This window comes from Nipponia nippon, unplaced genomic scaffold (assembly GCF_047370975.1).
Source record: "Nipponia nippon isolate SJK-2023a ecotype South Korea unplaced genomic scaffold, ASM4737097v1 scaffold_5, whole genome shotgun sequence".
Classification (NCBI taxonomy): Eukaryota; Metazoa; Chordata; class Aves; order Pelecaniformes; family Threskiornithidae; genus Nipponia; species Nipponia nippon.
The window spans coordinates 97,235,203-97,253,763 of record NW_028262369.1 but is presented as its reverse complement, the minus strand read 5'-3'; the positions used below and the strand labels follow the sequence as shown (position 1 = coordinate 97,253,763).

Sequence of the window (18,561 nt, the reverse complement as noted above, 5' to 3'; positions counted from 1 at the left end):
GAAATAGCATTCAAAGGCTGAGGTGAGCACAAGGATGAAGCACGAAGTGAAATCCCAGCACGCCTACAACTAAAATTTATTCTTATGCAGGTTAAGTGATCGTTCACCTGCACTGATTTTATTTCTTGATGTATTCATAGAGGTATGTTTGAGCTAAAAGGTGGTGGTGACACAAAAAATACCGAGTAGATTTAAACAGACCACAAACAAACTGTGAGTGAAGTAGAAAGCTTTTAACCATTAGAAAGGCGAGGTTCCAGAACAATCTGCCTATAAAAGCAAAAACATGGCTATAAGGTAAATCAGGACCAGTTTAGGAAAGCAATTATAAACCGGATATGATAGTGTGATGGCTTTGATCAACCAGTAGATCCCTTTTTGTTCTTGTCGCCTACTAAAAGAGGTTCGAGAGGAAGTAAGTGTAATAACGATCTAATACACTTATGGAGATCAGTGTAAATAGAAACGTTGCGTGAAACAATTACGCTTAGAAAGTTCATGCTGGTATAAGTAATGTTGGGGGTTCTTCCCCGGTTGGTTTGGTATAGGTATAATCCAAGAAAAAAATTCAGGCATCTCTGTTGCTACAGTATCTGCACTGATTCATGGGGAACTGCCTGTAAACTCAGAATTATCCAGATACGGTGTGTTTTGTTACCTCAGGGTTACTAGTTATGGTACTTCTCGGATCAGTGACGGTGCTAGAAATGCTTAAGAGCTTTGCTATATTGGTGTTAGTTGCTGAACTGAAACCTAAATTTGAACTCTGAAGTGTTTTCCTTATACATTGTGCCCCTACAAATCTGGACAGGGAGACTGCTGTCAGCTGAAATAAATAAATGTGTAGTAGAAAAGCAAGACGTTGATGTAGTTACAAAGTATGCCTCTAGTTTAAATCTCGCCACATAACCTGCATGTACCTGCTGGGCTGCAATATTGCTGTCAGTCCAGAAATGCAGATGACTGTTTCCTTCCCCGCAGGTGCACAGCAAGCGGATAATCTATAAGTACCTGTGGGTAGCTCCAAATGGCAAATATCTTGCTACCTTGCTGTACGTCTACCTTTCTGCTAAGTCTTTTAGGCTTTAAATACTTGTTGGCACTCTTTAGTGGTTAGAAATATACCCATAGCTTGATTTGAAAACACAGTATGTGTTTCAGAATCTGATTTTGAATAGCTTCTCCATTGTGCTCTGCCTTTCTGTACACACAAGGAATTTGGATCTGATTGTTCAGATCTTGTAGGAAATATCTAAGACCCAGTATAAGCATAGGCAGAGGATGGAAGTCATTATACTTTCTATAGAGGGAAAAATGTTTCTAGATGGACTCATTTGCACAAACTGGCTGTTGTTTTAATTGGAAGTTGAGAACATTTACATGTGTGGTCTCTGTTTTGAAACATGGATATAGTTGTCTATGTTTTAAAGAGCTCTGAACCTGAACAATAAGTATTTGGAAACGCAGAGTAAGACAAACTTCTAATTTAGACTTTGTTCATGCTAATTTGTGAACTACAGTAGAGTTAGCTCATTAGGGTTATATTTAGGAGGCAATACATAAATTGCTTTTCAATGAAAATGCATATTTTATATCTTCTACCAGAAAATTTTAGTTTATCCCTCCAAATGGTCTTCCACCAGGAAAAACAAAAACGGCAGCACTCCAGCTCTCTGCTTGGAAGCCTCTGTTAAGAGAAAGTACAACTGAAAGACCCTGCCGGGAGGGACCTCCAGCTCTGGGGGGAGGAAGGTGCCTGGTGGCCCTAGCTCTGTCCTCCAGACCCGACCTTCCTTCAGAGCTCACCTGCAGCTCAGCCAGGGAAGCTGCATGTCCACTCTCACTTGCTGCAGATCTCTGCTGTAACATACTGGAAAACCTGACGACTTGGTATCCTGCTCAAAGGATCAATCAGAGTCTTCCTAGCCAGCGCAAAACTTCTGAAATCCGTTCATTGTGAGTATACTCTAAAGTTGCTTGATGTAAATAAATTGCACTTTGCAGAGAGGGCCACAAAACCAGGCATAGTTTCTAATTACTTATTTATTTTAGTAAACAAGCTACTAGGACAACTTGGAGTATGTTTACTGTATAGAAAATGTGTATAGTGTCTCTGCATCGAAATAGTTTTTCCCTATTTGTTTGTGCTGTTGGGTCAGTGAAGTTGAACCTGCAGCTGGGCAGAGCGCCACTGAGCTCAGTGCTCTTCTGTGTGTGGCAGGAGCCTGCCCGTGTGGACTTTACGGGGAAAATGAGTGATATTAAATATTTGGTTTTCATATTATTACTTCCTCTGTGTTTGACCACTACCTAACACAAAGGCTCCTTACTGTAGTCTTAAAATCAGAACAATTCTGGAATGCAATAAATTAATACAAGAAAAGGAGAAGGTTGCACATAATTAGATTTTCCAGGGTACCCTCTCACTGTCAGTCATTAATTACACTGGACCATTGTATTTTTTCACACATCAATAAGATGTCTTGGAAATCACTTAAAATGTGGTGGGCTTAGGAGACTTTTCAGAAACACTTATGTAGTAGTTATAGGTAAACACATATAAAACACTAAGATGCACAATCATCTGCTGCGGGAGCTGTTTGTGCCTATATTTGTGTAGTATCCTCTCTTCAGTGGGACTTCACATTGGTTTCTCACTCTGCATCAAGATCAGCTAAAACGCATATCTGTTTAACTCATTATTTCTATCATTGTATAGAGTTGGCTTTATTCACACAGTGTTGGCTTTGAAAACAAAAATCCAGCCCAGTATCACCAAGTTCCCGTGTGTGGCTTAAGGAATTACATATTCTGCCTTTTGTGAGTGTAAAATTATAGTTGCATAAAATCACCTAGCAGTTCTTTACCATGAGTTGCATTTTATTACCAATTTCAGATATAGCCATGAGGTAACAGCTAAAAAGGTCACAGGGCAAATACATGTGCAGAATTTAAACGAGAACTTATTCTTTCTCCAATAAACACACACCGGATGCAAAGGAGGAATTGGAACATTTTCAGAAGGCAGCTCAGGCCAATCCGGCTCTCATCAGGGACCATTTCAAAGATTAGTTTCTGATGTCCATAGAAATATATTGTGTGAGCCTGTTTTTAGATAATATGCCGTTTCTGTGCATTGCCATCTCCTCTGAAAGCGTTCCGGCTGCACAGGCCTGATTGCTGGATTTTGCAGCGTCCTGTGAGAGCTGCAAAACCTCGGCAGTCCGAGCGGACCGGCTGCCTCTGTAAAGTGAGCCTGTAAAGCTTTATTTCCTTCTGGGAAAGCAAGCATATCTGAATATTGCCCAGATTTCAAATGACCTGCCCCAGTACTAAACAATGATTCAAAGGAAGAGGAAAGGGGAAACGTTTCCAGAAATGAAACCTCAGGTGATCTGGTTTCTATTCTCAGCTCTGACACTCTCTTTTTTTTGTCAGCCTTGATAAGTCATTTAGCTGTGCCCTTTTCCTCATCTTTGTAATAGGGATAACAGGAGTATTGTAAAGCCAAAATCAATATTGCTAGTAAAACTCCGAGGATCACACTTGCACAGAAGGCCCACACAAGTGTGTGTGTGCTGTTTAAGACCCGAAAGACCAGGCAGTTAAACCCTCCGCGGGACCGGGTGTCCTTAGCCCAGATACAGAGGATGGGGGCAGAGAGCAATCATCAGCAAGTGAGATTTGCTTTAACAATGCACGTAGAGCCCTTTTTGAGTGAGTCATACTGAGCAGCGATGGGGTAGAAGGTCTTCCCACCCTGACAGGACTCATAATCTTCCTGGCCACTGGGTGGGACATGACAGGGGCTAATTCCAAAAGGATGTTCGCACAGTCTGGTCTTCTCCATAAATATTAACAAGAATTAGCTGAAAAAGAGGTGAGAAAAATCTCACTTTCCTCCCCCTCCTATTTTTGGGTTCAATAGCTTGGGAATGTTTGGCTGAGCCTGCCAGTGTTGTAGAGATGAGGAAGGAAAACCCTAGGAGCTGCACGTTCAGCTTTTACGGCAGCTCAAATGCTCCCGTGGCAACATGCAGGTTGTGAGCCTTCTGCATCAGATCTGAACAGCCAACTCTAAGTCCCTGAGTGAATGTTTTAAAGACTGAAACTTTAGAATGGAAAAGAATAGAAAAGAATGGAATAGAATATTTCAGTTGGAAGGGACCTACAACAATCATTTAGTCCAACTGCCTGACCACTTGAGGGCTGACCAAAAGTTAAAGCATATTATTAAGGTCATTGTCCAAATGCCTGTTAAGCACTGACAGGCTTGGAGCATCTTTCTTTAAGATCTTTCTCAAACTTTCTTTAAGTTTGACTTAGAGATTTGTTTCCAAAAGCGCAAACCTGTGGCTGTGAGAATCTCTGTTTTATAATCTGTCTGTTTGAGTTCCTCAAAGCTGAGTGACTGCTTTATTGGGACGATGTGTCATTCCTGATTACATTTGCATGTTGGTTTAAACATAACACTACATGCCAGAGCTTCCTAACTGGATGTGATGCAGCATCAAAGTGATGTTTCATGCTCTGGGAACTTTAAAAAGTCATTGAAGGGAGAAAAGTGAGATGCCTATGGGAGGAATTACAGAAATTTGGACTTGATTCTACTCTTATCAAGGTAAATAGTAGAACATATGTCGACTGGGTTTGAAGTAAGATGGGCCTGTAAAGAGTCTGACAATGTAGCTGGTGTATTATGATTTGTCAATCATAAACTTCTGAGGAATGGGATGTCCTTCTATTGTTTTTTAGAATTGCCCGTTTCTTGTAAATACATAGTAGAATAATAACTGCTGCCTGTTTTATTTATAAAAATGCTGGTGGAGGTATTTATTATAAATGAAATTCATTTTTAATTAGCCTTCTTTTTCGTTCATGAATGAGTTTTACAAACACTGCTCAGTTCTTATTATTCACTGCATAATGTGCAAGGAGACAGCTTATGTCTCATCTATCTCCCCTTGCCACTGTTTCTTCAAATCATCCTAGTAGGGACAGAATATTTGGGAGCAATTGCACTAACATTCTTGAAGCCACCTAATCTCCCGACTGCATTTCTGAAGGCCTGACATATGACTGGAAGAATCTTTGCACGTTATGGAGTCATGCAGGCTATGTGCTGGTAAAACTGGTTGGGTGAAGGTCTGCTAACGCATATAGGTGGAGTGGGTTATTTCCCAAAACATCTCAGATTGCTGTGCTAAATAATGGGCACTCTACACCTCCGTTCTTAATCTCTAATGTGTAATAAAACTACTAGATTTTATATGACCTTTGTGAAAGCAAAGCTTATAAAGCTATCCAATATTATACCTTCACAGAAAACCCTGGTAGGTTCCGTTTTCACTGTATTAGAGTTGAGTTGTGTGCAGTAGATAAGACCTGGGGACATGAAAGATTATAAAACACCAGTATCTGATAATGTGCAAAGGGTCCTTAACTAAAATTTGCCAAATGCCTAGTGCCAGTCTTATACCAGGTCCTATGCAAACCATGATGAGTAGAAGATGACTTCCTGCTCCACAGCCTGGTGGATCCAGTCAGACAGAGTAGGCAACAGGCCAGCTGTGGAGAAAGAGAAGGTACAGAGAGGGCAAGGCTCCAAGAGACAGTCACTTTCACTGATTCTGAGTTATTTCATTCCTGATTTTGTTTTCCCTTTTTCTTTTCCTTTTTAAACATGTGCTTGTTTGTATTTAGTTAGTGAATACTGTTCCCAAGATTCAAATTATCTGTTTGCCTTAAAAACAATGCATTTTCTTCTCTAATATGGGAAAAGTAGCACTTACTGTTGGAATTCATGCTTGGATTCAAAGACAAACCAACCTCCTGTTCTTGAAATATCCAGAAATCGCTCCCTGCTACATACCCCAAAGTTTTTTATTAGACCAAATGTTTTCATACTCTCAGTTACAAATAATCTATATGATGGAAGATTAAAGACTAGGACTAATTGCCTATCATATTTCATGACAGGAACAAAATAAGTTTCATTTAAGTTTCACGGAACACAAAAAAAAGGTACCTTGAAACTAAGTGAAACAGAACTAGCAACTTTTTGTTCTCTGATGGACAAACCCAGACTAAATTACCTCAAAGTAAATGAACAAAGAAAAAAAAGAAAAAAATCCCTAGCTGCTTGGTTTTGGATTGTTTGTGGTCTGCGATTTTTATGTGCAAAGTTGGAATCCAGAGGGAATCTCAAGCCTTCGTATACAAACTTTATAATGGAAATGCTGTCAAATTCTTAAGTACAGCAAGGCAAATGGCACAGCTATAGCAAGTTAAAAAAAATATGAAAACGCTCTGAACACAGGGTGAAGGCTAGCTGTCTTGACACTGAACATAGAAAGGTAAATGATTGGAACTTTAATTACTTTGATCCGTCATGCCTTGTAGCTATATGTCAGCTAAGCCAACAAAACTGACACAGAACAAAGGCCATGACTGTTTCAACATCTTAACTCATTTCTTATGGTTGATTAATAAGTCTATTGAATGAAACATGTGATGAGAATTGAGAAAAACATCAAGTGTATGTTTATACACACACACATCCCATGTGTATGATTTTTCTTCAGTGGATGTATTGGTTTAGACTATGGAGCAGTAAGCAGTGGCATACCCAGTGCACAGCTCTTAACATAAGTGTTGTGCCTGGGAAGGGAGGTCTATGAGCAAAGTACAGGCACACTTGGGTGGGACGTTGTCCTTCTCTAGGTTATGTCTATGTTTATATGAACCCACACGCAGTAACTTCTGGAATACCTCTGATTCCTTGCTCTCTAATTAGTTACGGGTTAGACTGAATTCCTGCTAGACTGAATGTCCTTGACCACCCAGCAGTTTGATAACAAGGGAACGCCCCCAAAGATATAGTAAAGCCTGTACTATAATATAAAGTACACTTTTCCACAGGGATCTTGCTTCCTAGTCTACTGTCTTCTTTCCTTTCCAAACCCCATCCTTTCTCTGAGTCCCTAACAGCATTTCGGTCATCTAGCACAGAAGTCCAATGGGACAGTTCATGTTTACGACTTGTAGTCAAGTGATCCCTTTCATTCTTGAAGGATGCTGCTGATTTGCCAGAATGAGGCAGCTACAAACTTCTGACCCAAACTTGGATCTAAAGCTTTCACTTTAATTTCCTCTTCACACAAACTATTCAGTTCAGTGCTGATTTCAGAGGTACTTCTATGGCTATACTAGTATGCTTGATATTAATAAACGTGGTTTCCAAAAATATGATCTAATTCACACAGTTGCAATGAGACAGAATTTGGCCCACGTAGCTAAATATAAATCAAATCACATAAACTGATGGTAACTGATAGACCGTGTGTGTGTCAGAGGCAAAATCAAAATACTTCCATTAAAAAAAAAAAATGTTTTACAACAATTGCACCAGGTACTCCATGAATAATAAGGAAATGTGTGTGCTGGAGCTGCATGGCCATGATGTTGTCTAGCACAACTCATTAGATCCTGTGACATCCCAGTACGACATGTCAACTGAGGATCTGCCATGCCAGGGTGGGCACCGCGACTCAATCCCTCCAGCTGCGTGATCTATCCTGCTGGCAATCTCAGACTTTCAATCCTTCACATAAATCCTTTGCAGAAAGTAACTATCCAGTTCTCACATTTAAAATGTACATTGCGTTACAGAATCAGCATTCAAGTTTAGATGATTTTTCCTCTCTGTAATTTTGCTTGTATTTGGAGCTAATTTTTAAAGGAAGTCCTTCAAGATGCAGTTGAAATAGTTTGCACTGGATTTCTCACAACTCATTTGATGCTATTTTCCAGTCAGCACATCTAGTTCAAGACCCCTCTCTTCCATCATTTGAAGCTCTGGAACATTAAACACTGTCTTGTGTTGTAGTTTGAATATGAGATTACTTAAGTAGAAGTGAATATCTCTGCAACATATCTGTTCTACAAAGGGAGCACACGTTTGGATGCTGCCTGAAATGCTAATATTTTACAGAAAATTATATAGAGCTGTTCATTAACTAGCTATTTTTTCCTTTGTGCAATATTTCACAAAATTTGATTCTAAACTCTAGTTCAGCAACTAAACCAGTGATTTTGTTTGAAGAGAAGCACTAAAGAGCTGGGTTTTAAAACATTTAACTCTGATTTTGCATTTTAAAAGTATGCTAATATTATGAATGATCAAATTGCTGGAATATTTTTACAAAATCAGATATTTTTTCTTAAAGTTTACAGAGTAAAGTAAAATTGGGTATAAATAGAAGGCAGTCAATTAATTCTTTTGAGTTAATTTAAAGATTTGAGTAAATTCTGTGTCCCGTGAAAGTTAATAGGAGTCCTTTTGTTTTGATTTAAATGCTGTCCAGATATAATCTCCTGAATTTGGCACCTCTTTACTATATGTCAGTACAAAACTTGTCATATGGGGCTATACAATTACTTGCAAAGTTTTTTTACAATGGTATGCATTTTTTGAGTACAGTATTATGAAATGGTGTGTATGTGCACGTCTTTCAAACCAGTTTGATATTTGAAAGCATTATTACTGTTATAGCAGCCTATTATTACTCAGGCAAATAGGCAGTTAATTTGGTGTAAAGTATAGGAAGCAAAATACCCACATGAGTCCTTTACATCGGGTTCCTACCTAGTGGGTAATAGTGTAGCAACCTGATAGAAGGTAGGTATTTTGCATTTAAATAGCCTCTAGTAAGGACATATGTAATAAGGATACTTTTGTTACACACAAGCATAGCTAGAATTTGTCTATATTAAAAGTGATCTTTGTGACCTACCCTGGTTTTCATTTTCTGTCATTGTAGAAAGTTAATCTAGAATCACACATTGCTAATATAATTGCTAATACATTACTAATATCATACATTGTTAATAACTGATATTGGCTGGGCATTTTTTCCTGAAAAAAAAAAAAAAATGTGTAAATAGGAATGATATATCCAAATTGTACAACATGGATGCTTGTATGATAAAGCAAAAAGGCCTGGGAATGGCACACTGCAGGAAAGATCAAGGAAATGTCAGATATATTCCCATTTGTGACACTGGCCTGCTGTCTGCCCTTGAGCAAGTTACATCATGAGTCTGTATCTTGGTATGATCACACGGTGCAATACTTGGCTTCCTTGGAGAAGTGTTTTAAGATTGACAAATGAAAACCTACTATATAATACGCTATCAAATGTAATTATTATTGAGTTAGCGGTTACCATTGTTGAGTTATTAGCTTGGCAAAAATGTGTCTAGAACAAAAAGGGCAGCAAGATAAAAGCAAATACTGATAACATTTCTGTTCCTCCCTCTGTGTAGACATCGGATGGTAAAGGAAACAAATCCTTCATGTGTTGTCTGAGCCCAGCAGGGAAATAGAAGGGCTTTCCAAAAAGAGAGAAAATAAGTAAAAATGCAAGCAAAAAAGGAACTAATCCTTCATATTTATGTAAGAACTCCTGAACCTTGTTTAGGTAGGTATATTCTTTCTTGGGCAAGTGACTTAATTTAAATTAATGTTATATGATCTATAAAAATATTTTTTCAGGTCTCTTGGCTTTTCCAAATGAAAATTGAACTTTCTAAGGCCTTTCTCCATAATATAATAAATGTATTTTTAGTTTCATGAATGTCTAGTAAAGAATGTTTTATCCACCTGTAAGAAAGTTTGTTATTCAAACCTTGAAGAAAACACTGCAAAATATTGTAGATGGCACCAGTATGCCCCTGGTACAGTATAAACATTACTAAGAACTATTTATTGACTTTGAAGACAGGAAAGCTAGAAAAGGAAAAGAGCAGAAAGCACCTGAAAAAAATATCTGCTGTAAAACCTTAGGGCTATAAAATATACCTGTGTAAGTAACTAAAACTGTGTACCTGTGATATTATTTCATTTTTGGTGACACAATAATGAGTATAAGAAGCTTGATCTCTTTAGATTGGGAGCACCTATACCTGTTTCTTTTGAAAATGACGTAAAGATGTCTTGAAAGACAGAAGTGGTTTCATAAATGGTGCTATACGCTATGTTACGGGTTGGGTTTTTTTATTCCAAAGTCGTCTTTGTGGCTTCAGTCTGTGCTACACCCCAACTTTGTAGTAGTGAGTGAGGAGTGATTCACATATGTTGAGTGTTTTTATTAAGAATTTGTTTTGACTATGGCTGAAACTGATTCCTCAAGCCAACTGTCTGTATAAAGAAAAAGCATTAACTGTAGGGGTAGAATTGATTAGTGAACATTCCCGTCTGGTAGCATAAGTAAAGACATCAAGGGAGGTGGAAAAGAAAGACATGAATCAGCAATCGCAGAAGATAGGGCAAAAGAGACTGGAGAGGTCACCTACTGCATCCCTGCCTCAAGGTAAGATCAACAATACCTATGTCAGTCTTGACAGATGTTTGTTTAATTCTTTTTAAATGCCTGCAGTAATAGAGGTTTCCTAACTTCCTCAGCATATTATTTCAGTTGGTAGCTATCCTGACAATCCAGAAGTTTTCCTCAACTCCTTACCTCATTTTTTTTTCTCTACAGTTTGTTCTCCTCTTATTCTCTTAGTAAGTACCAAGAACTCACTCCATTAACATCACAGGTACTTTTCACTTTTTTTGAAGACCGCTACCATATATTTCTTGGTGAAAAAGCTCTCCTCTTTGTCAGCCTCTCTCACTTCTTTTCCACCCAGACTGAAAACAGAGGTTCTAAAAAGCAAGATTTCTTTCTCCTTGTAGAGATTCAGAAAGTTCAGGTTTATCCCTCATCTTATTCAGAATCTGAGTGAAGCCCCAAGAGATCATGTGAAAGCACATTCTCACCTTTACCTTAAAGAGATTATCTCTGATTGTGTACTGGTTACAGTAAATATTGATTAACCCTGAAAATTTGCGAGCTAAAACGTTTTTGGAGTCCAATTTTGAGAACTGTACAATAGCATCAAAGGACCTTATCCTAGCTTTCTTTCTTCGGTGGTATCTTGTCTAGCCAGTGCATGCTTGCTGGGCTTCATCTTAAAAAAAAAAAAAGAAAGAAAAAAAAAAAAAGAAAGAAGCGCCATTTCTAAGCATGTGCAGATTTATAAGAGATGTCAACTACTGTACTGTTGCTGTCTTTTTAAGGGCTGTAAGTACGTGTTTCCTTTGCTGCCCTTTTCACTTTTGGCTTGACTGGTCGAAAACCAGTTGTTCCACAAGAAAGCTAGCTTCAGTGGGAGCCAGGAATTGGGTTACAGATCACAGATAGATAGATAATATTTTATATATATATATAAAAAATTACCTATGAAGTTTAACTAAAGATACTTATCAGTGAATTTTTATACTGAACTGCAAAAAATTGCCGCCAAAGATGACAGAGTGGAACATTACACTTAACTAAGTTGCTAGAAACTTGGGTTCAGCTTCAGCAAGCTGTAGATTACAAGTTACACTGATACTAGTGTATGTTCATTAGTCTAAGATGAAAGCCAGTGTTTATTGGCACAACTATTTTTCTAGCATCTAAACAAATAAATTTCAGTATCTTTAGGCATTTCAATAAGGTACAGTGGATTACTGTAGAAATGGATTACCCAGGTAATGTTGGAAAGATGCTTTTCTGGTTAATATCTGTGAAATTCTAGGCAAAAAAATCCATACTTAATGATTTACAGCAAAAGCAGGGTCAAAGTATGTTCTTTTCCCTTTGCTGTCCTCTTCTGTCTTTGTAAATCTGAAATATGTTAACCTAATGCAGCTTAGCTTTTGTCAAAACACCTGGAACTTCTGAAGCCTTGATTTGAGTTGCCATTAATGCAGCAAACATCTACATTGTGTACTGCAACTTGCATTCCCATGCAGCAAGCCCAATTCCCATGTTTCCTATTGATCTTCTTGTGCTTCATGTGTTCTGTTTCCTAAACTGACCTTATCTGTGCATTTTAGCACTGTTTAGCTTGCACAATATTGCTCAATAAAATGGCTGATATTTAAAGAAACAAGAATCATCTTGTCATTAATCATCACAATTGCTGGTGGCTAGGTTATCACCTGTGTCTCCTGCAAGAAGTGAATTTGGTGCCCAAATTTGCCATTTCAAACCATCCAGACTAGAGGACTGCTGACTTGGGCTGGGAAGTTCCCACAAAGATGGTATGTGTAAAGAAGAGGGCCTCTGGCTGGGACTCCTGTCGCATGGTACTTCCTTGATTGAAATTAGCAGTTTATGAGATGCGGTTAGTTGGCCAATGATAAATACCCAGTCCAGCCCTCCCAGTCTGTAGCCCTTTTGTGGTGATAAAATCCTAGGTATGAGTCAAAGTTGAACTTTGTCGTGATAGTAGAGGATCAGGAATTCATGACTAAGATAATGCATCTTGAAAATGTCAAAAAGCAGATGGAGAAAATCCTGTCATCTTGGCCTGTATTTTTCAGCTGTTCTTAATTTAAGCCTATCCCAACCTATATATTTATTCCACTTCATATACTGGAATGGAGCATGGGGGGAGTGTGGGTGGTTACTTTTCCTGAGATGGTGATAGGACATTTGTCGTAGAAGAAAGAGGTCTTTTCAGGTCAGTATGTCCACAGGTTCCTAATTCCACAGGCTTCTAAAGGCCTTTGCTAATTTAGGATACCAGGAACCTGAGCAAGTGTCATTTTTCCAGTTGAGATTTTTGCAGGACAGATTTTCATCTTCTTGTTCAACAAATGTCGCTCTCCCCATCCCTGCAAGGTAACTATCCTTCTTATATATAGTGCTCTGTCCCCTGTGTGTTAATGATGATCTAGCAACAGCAGGCAAGTTCTAAAGGGAAGCAATAGTGTGTGAAAAAGCCTGGAAGAGAGACCTGGAAGGTTCTACTTCTTGGTGAATATTGTTTAATGTAGGAAGAATGAGGTAATGAAGTGCTTTGAATGAAGTAATGAACCCCTTTATCAGTCTCTGTCTATCTACCCATCCATCCGTCTAACTATTTATCTATTTCTTTATTTGTACTTCAGTCAGGGAAAATACACAATTTGCTTCCCATGATCATTGTTTCCTTTATTTTTTACTGAAAAAGTTTGTGTAAGTTTATATATTGGCATGCCAAGTCAAATCATGCCACTTTCCAGGCCTCACTATATTTCCTCTTCAGTTCTACTTTAAAAGTTTAAATATTCAGCTGTACATATTATCATGTGAAAATTTTAACCATTAAGTATGACCGTGGGACTACACTTTGCCAAAGGTGGAAATAACCTTGCTATGGGTGGCATAGAACTGACAATGTACAGATAATAAAGGTAATAAATTTCACTTAAAAAAGAAAGCATTCTGTAATGTAAAATTGCTGCAAACACTGCAAATGAACTATAGCAAGTTTCACAAACAAATGAAAGTACTTTGACTTAATTTCACCAAAACTACTGCAACAGATTACCAATTATCTTTAGTTTACAAGGCTACTTTATGAAGGGGAAAGTCCTATCTAATCACGTGAAGTTCCCAGATACTCTGCAGTCCACTTTGACGTATTTACTACCAAGAGATGCCAAACGTTTCCAGAATACAAATCTCCTACTTACAGGATACCAGCCCCCATAATACTTCCTAAACAATCCATAAATAATTCTCATGTGAAAAGTTGCGGGCAAAACAGACCCTGATGGATATTTCAGCTGCAGAAAGTCTGCCGCAAGAAAACTTCGGTGGTTTTCAAAGGAGAATATTTTATAAGGCTTGTTTAGCAAGAAAGATTGTGAAGGCTGTGCTCAGGGTGAGGACTGTGTAGGACAAGAAGGAAGAGGGCAACTAACAGTGGTTCTCACTGTTTCAGCTCCCAAGGAATTCACTCACTGCTAGATGACCCCTGCATGCATTGGGATACACCAGAGCGGGAAGAAGAAATCTCAGCTGCCCCATCCTCAGACGTTCTCGTGGGACACAACAGACCTTCTTCATGGAGACAGGAGCAATTTTCAGGTCATTGCACCAAATCCAAATTTTTTTTCCTACATTATCCGATTTTAATTAAGGCATAAATAATGCTCTTCTACCCTGTTTTCTGGAAAAGCTGTTTTCATTTGGTATTTAAAACACTACTTACACGACTACATTGTTGACCTGTAACTTAGCCCTAGACCTGGAGGACAACTGAATTGATTTTCAGCTAATTGCTTCTATTTAATTTGTAGTGTTTCATTTCTAAAATGTCAAAATGCTTTGTCATTCTTACAATTTTTTTATGCAGCAAATTTATACAAAAGGTAATCAATTCTTCATTCTTGAAGATTACTAAATTTTACCTTCAGGATCAATAGACCAGTAAAACATTTTCAGTTTCTTTGGAATTAGTCTCTTCCTATCCCTGACAAAAACCTTGATACCTTAATAATTTTTCCCCCTGGAAAGCACACACCTACACTTTCTTTTTCAAATGTCATGTTATTTTGGGACATAGCTTCTCTTGAATCACATTATTCACTAGTATATGATATGCTCTTTAAGACAAGAAAAAGAATCCAAATAATTTTCTTAGAAGAGTGCTAATATATTTTATTTTTAACAAAAACAAATTTTTTATAACTTACGAAGGGTAAGTATCCAAAATACCTAGTGATAGATACTGTGTATATAGCAGATTCAAAATATTGCTTTTCTCCTGTTATAGATTAGGCGAATTTGGTGAATTCACATACTATGGGCTGCATGAATTCTTCTGAATTCAGAAAACTTTCATTTGAAGGTATGATTCCCATTCCTTCATTTATTTTGGCTTTTCACCCGGTTTTTCTGAAATAAACAGTTTAAAAATATCTTTGTAATTTTTTTCCTCATGAAAAATATTCTCTTAGTATAGCACATATTTCTGATTTTTGCATTTTCAAGATTTTTTGAACAAAAAATATTAATTTCAATTCTTAAAAAATAGATGAAAAATTCTATTTGTTTGGTGATATTGGTCTTTCCATTGCTGTTTTTATTTTCCCACTACCATCCTACTTATTTCCACTTAATTTTAGTCAAGCACATAACACAGAACAGAGGGGAGAAGAAATATTTTTGGCTGAAGACATTGGAGTAAATCACAGCTCTTGTGAGAAAATGTCAGGAATATCTATGTAGAACAGACAGGACTTAGATTTTACGAGAAAGAGATAGAGAGAAAAGTGCAAGGACTCAATTTATCTACATCTGAATGATAAAGAACTGACTGAACCCTTCTGGTATTGAAATCTATGCTTTTAGAGAGAGTATTTTTAATTTTTTAAGATAGTATTTTGGTCACTAAACCATTTATAATTCATAAGGTCAGAAGGAACTATTGCAGTGATACAGTTTGACCTATACAGTACAGACTATAGGGCTCTCTAAATTAATTCCCACTCAAAAAAGAGTATATCTTTTAAAAACATAACTTGCTTTAATTTGAACATGTGTTGATGGACAATCCACAACTCTGGTAAGCTGTTAGAAGATTTTCTTACTTCTACTTTTAAAAAACACACACATTTTTACTTTATTAACATAAGGCTGTCCTGAACTTCTCTCCAGTGGTTTTTGTCTTCCTTTTCTTGGCTACTGAAGCGTCTATTATGAATATCCTGCTACTCCTGTAAATACCTGTGGACTGGTTGAGTCACACCTTACATTTCTTTTTGATAAACTCATAGATTATGTGTAGAAGGCATTTCCCATTCCTTCATTTCTCATGGCTCTTCCCATATTTTCCTGCCAAGGTAATTATTTTTATTTCTCAATTTATATCTACATTACCAAAAATATTTTCAATCCTTTGTAACTTTTATTAGTTAGAAATAAGACAACAAATAATAATTGTGCAGAGAGTATTCAGGATGCTAACACTTTTATGAGCATGGCATCTGCTGTACCATAAGAATGGTGTTTGCCATAGTAGTTTCCTAATGGTTGACATCTTAATGTTTATGAAACATTTTGCAGTTGAGAAGTTCAGTGTGACAACTGGTATGGCATACTCTTCAGGAACTGGGAAATAAAGATATGCTACTTAGTCAATCATCTCAGTCCTACATTGGCTTCTCTTATTGGTTTTTGATGTGGGATAGAGGTGCGATTTTTTTCTCCATATGGTAGGAATGAGAATATATGGCACACATTTAGTTTAGGTGTCTGGAATACATTTATTTGTAGATCATACCCATTTAAACCTCCTTTGCCGCTAGTACAAATGACTAATGTTTTGAGGAAATGGTTCAATTTTTCCTTATCAGCACTGGGAAAGGACATCCTGTTTTTCCCCAAGGGCAGGGAGGGAGGATTGTGAGACCTCCACCCTGTGCACAGTGCTCTGCAAAGGAGCGGGGGGGGCATCGAGTGTTTTCACGAGCTGAAAGAAAGTCTGTGAAAACTGAGGTACTGGAACAGCTGAGATGCTATCACCATCCCAGATACCTCACTAAGCTGGATAATTTGTCCATCACGAGACAAGTCCGACTTAGGGAGAGGATTAGTGTAGCTAATGTTATAGATACTACTCACTGAAACATCTTCTGTGTAATCACCGTATTGTTTTTTCCCTCTCTGCAGCAAGGCGCCGGAGAGGTCCAGCTCCCTGTGTACTGTCCTTGCAGAGCTTCCAGATGGTCTGTGCCACACCAGATCCAAGAGTAACCGGACCTATCTTAAAAACGACATGCACAAAAGCAAACAACACCCCCTCCCAAATGTTTTCATTTTTCAGTGAAAGAAAACAGTGCAAATAGTAGTGAGTACCATATTGATTTCATACCTGTTTCTTTAATGATTTCCATGGGAAAGGAGATTTATTTCACTGGGGCATCATACCTGAAAGCCATTTTCCTAGTTGATTCATCTGTCTAGCCTACACATGGGTCAGTTCTGCAGCTGGAAAGCTCTTCTTCCTTCTCAGTGTACACGAAAGACTCCTACTCTTTATGTCAGAAGCTTTTGCCTCGTTATACGCAGGATAACTCTGGCACATTATTCTCTTTATCTGGTTTCCAGCAATGTGTCCATCATTGCAGTAGCTCAAAAGCTTCTTTTCCACTGCACCAGGGAGAAAACTTGTAGATGTAAGAAAATAGATGTATATGTCTGTACATATGCTGCTGATGTTCAGCACTTGTGCTTTTCAAAAACACCTTGAGTTAATAGTATGCTATACAGAACCTCTCATTCTTATTCTGTGTCAGTGAGTCTTTGTTCCCTAAATTTGCCATGGGCATTCTGGTGTTTCAGCTTTATCTCTGACATATCACTAAGATAGTGTTCTTTTGCTGGCAGGTTTAAAAAAAAACAACCCACAAACCAAAAGCAGAAAAACCCCTAACATATGTAACCTCCTCATCCACTTTAACATAAGCATGTGAATTACATTTTTATTGTTCATCAAGAGTTTTGCCAGTTCCGTAACATTTTAGCAGGTTAAATATTGTTTGTTCATTTAATTGTGCTGTGTAAACTACTGCATAGTCTTAACTTTTTAACTAAAAAATAGCAAATATGTTGATTTTAAACTAATTCCTGGATGCTACCTAATGTTCATAGTTTTCTCCTTAGATTTCTCTTGCATTCTTTTGGATCTCTTTGAAGTGAGTGGAATGGTTTTAATGTTGACCCAAACTGAATTGGTTACAGGAGATAAGAAAAACATTTTAATATAAATAGTGCATAGACAGAGATGATAAAGACAAATTCAGGCATATAGAAAAGGCAGACAAGGAAACTGAAATCAAGCAATTTCTGCTTGGGTCTGGTAGATGACTGATTTCACACGCTTTTCAGCATAGGAATGTGGATGTTCATGAAAACTTGATCAAGAGCCATATCCAAAAGAGCATTTGCATATCTGAAATAGAGTGTACAAAGATTTTAAAGGCCTACATCCAAGATTGTCATCCAAAACTTCCTTTGTTCAGACATACTTAAGCCTGAAAGCACCGCTGAACTTCAGCGCTCCTTTGTTGGGAGAAAACAAGTTAGCTGTGAGAAGCTGACGACCCAGTCGCAGTCAGCTGTAGGGATGGGCGTCATGCACCTCCTTCTGCTGCCAACAGAGTAAAAGTCACATCGGTCCCAATAGTTTGTCTGTGCCTGCTACTTGTCACACAGAATGGCTCATAACTACCTGCACGGTAGGAAATCATTATATAAATGAGACAGAATGTGTATTGCTTACTGTCATGAAGAACTGCAGAAAATGGTAAGGAAGCCTGAAAATGTATTTTTATATTATAGCTGATACTTGTATTAACACTTTAAGAGGCTGTATTCAGCAATTATTGGTGATGTTGAGTAAGAGCAAGTAGAGCAGACTCCAGAAGATAAGGGGTTTGAGTAAAACCAGTTCAAATTAAGTGCTCTGTTGTCTGAGGAAGTGGTGGAGTGGATAGGATATATTCAATAAAACATTTGGTACTGAGCATAGGATGTACGGAATTAAAGTACTAGTGGATTCAGATTAGACTTGAATAAGCTTGAGGACAAGTGTTTAAAGTAATATATAAACTGCCCAGTGTCAGCCCATATAGTCTAAAAGTTAGTTTTCAGGCTGACTCTATTTAATCATTTCATTGGTGGCTTGGATGAG

General features: G+C 37.8%; 1 long non-coding RNA gene across 1 annotated transcript; it reads left to right on the top strand.

The window, feature by feature from the left end:
* The first annotated feature begins 1,715 nt into the window (after positions 1-1,715).
* On the top strand, positions 1,716-14,710 carry LOC148052398 (uncharacterized). Its single transcript, XR_015699351.1, has 4 exons — positions 1,716-1,956; positions 9,328-9,482; positions 13,807-13,952; positions 14,641-14,710. It is a non-coding gene; the product is annotated as an uncharacterized LOC148052398 (long non-coding RNA).
* Positions 14,711-18,561: the final 3,851 nt, after the last annotated feature.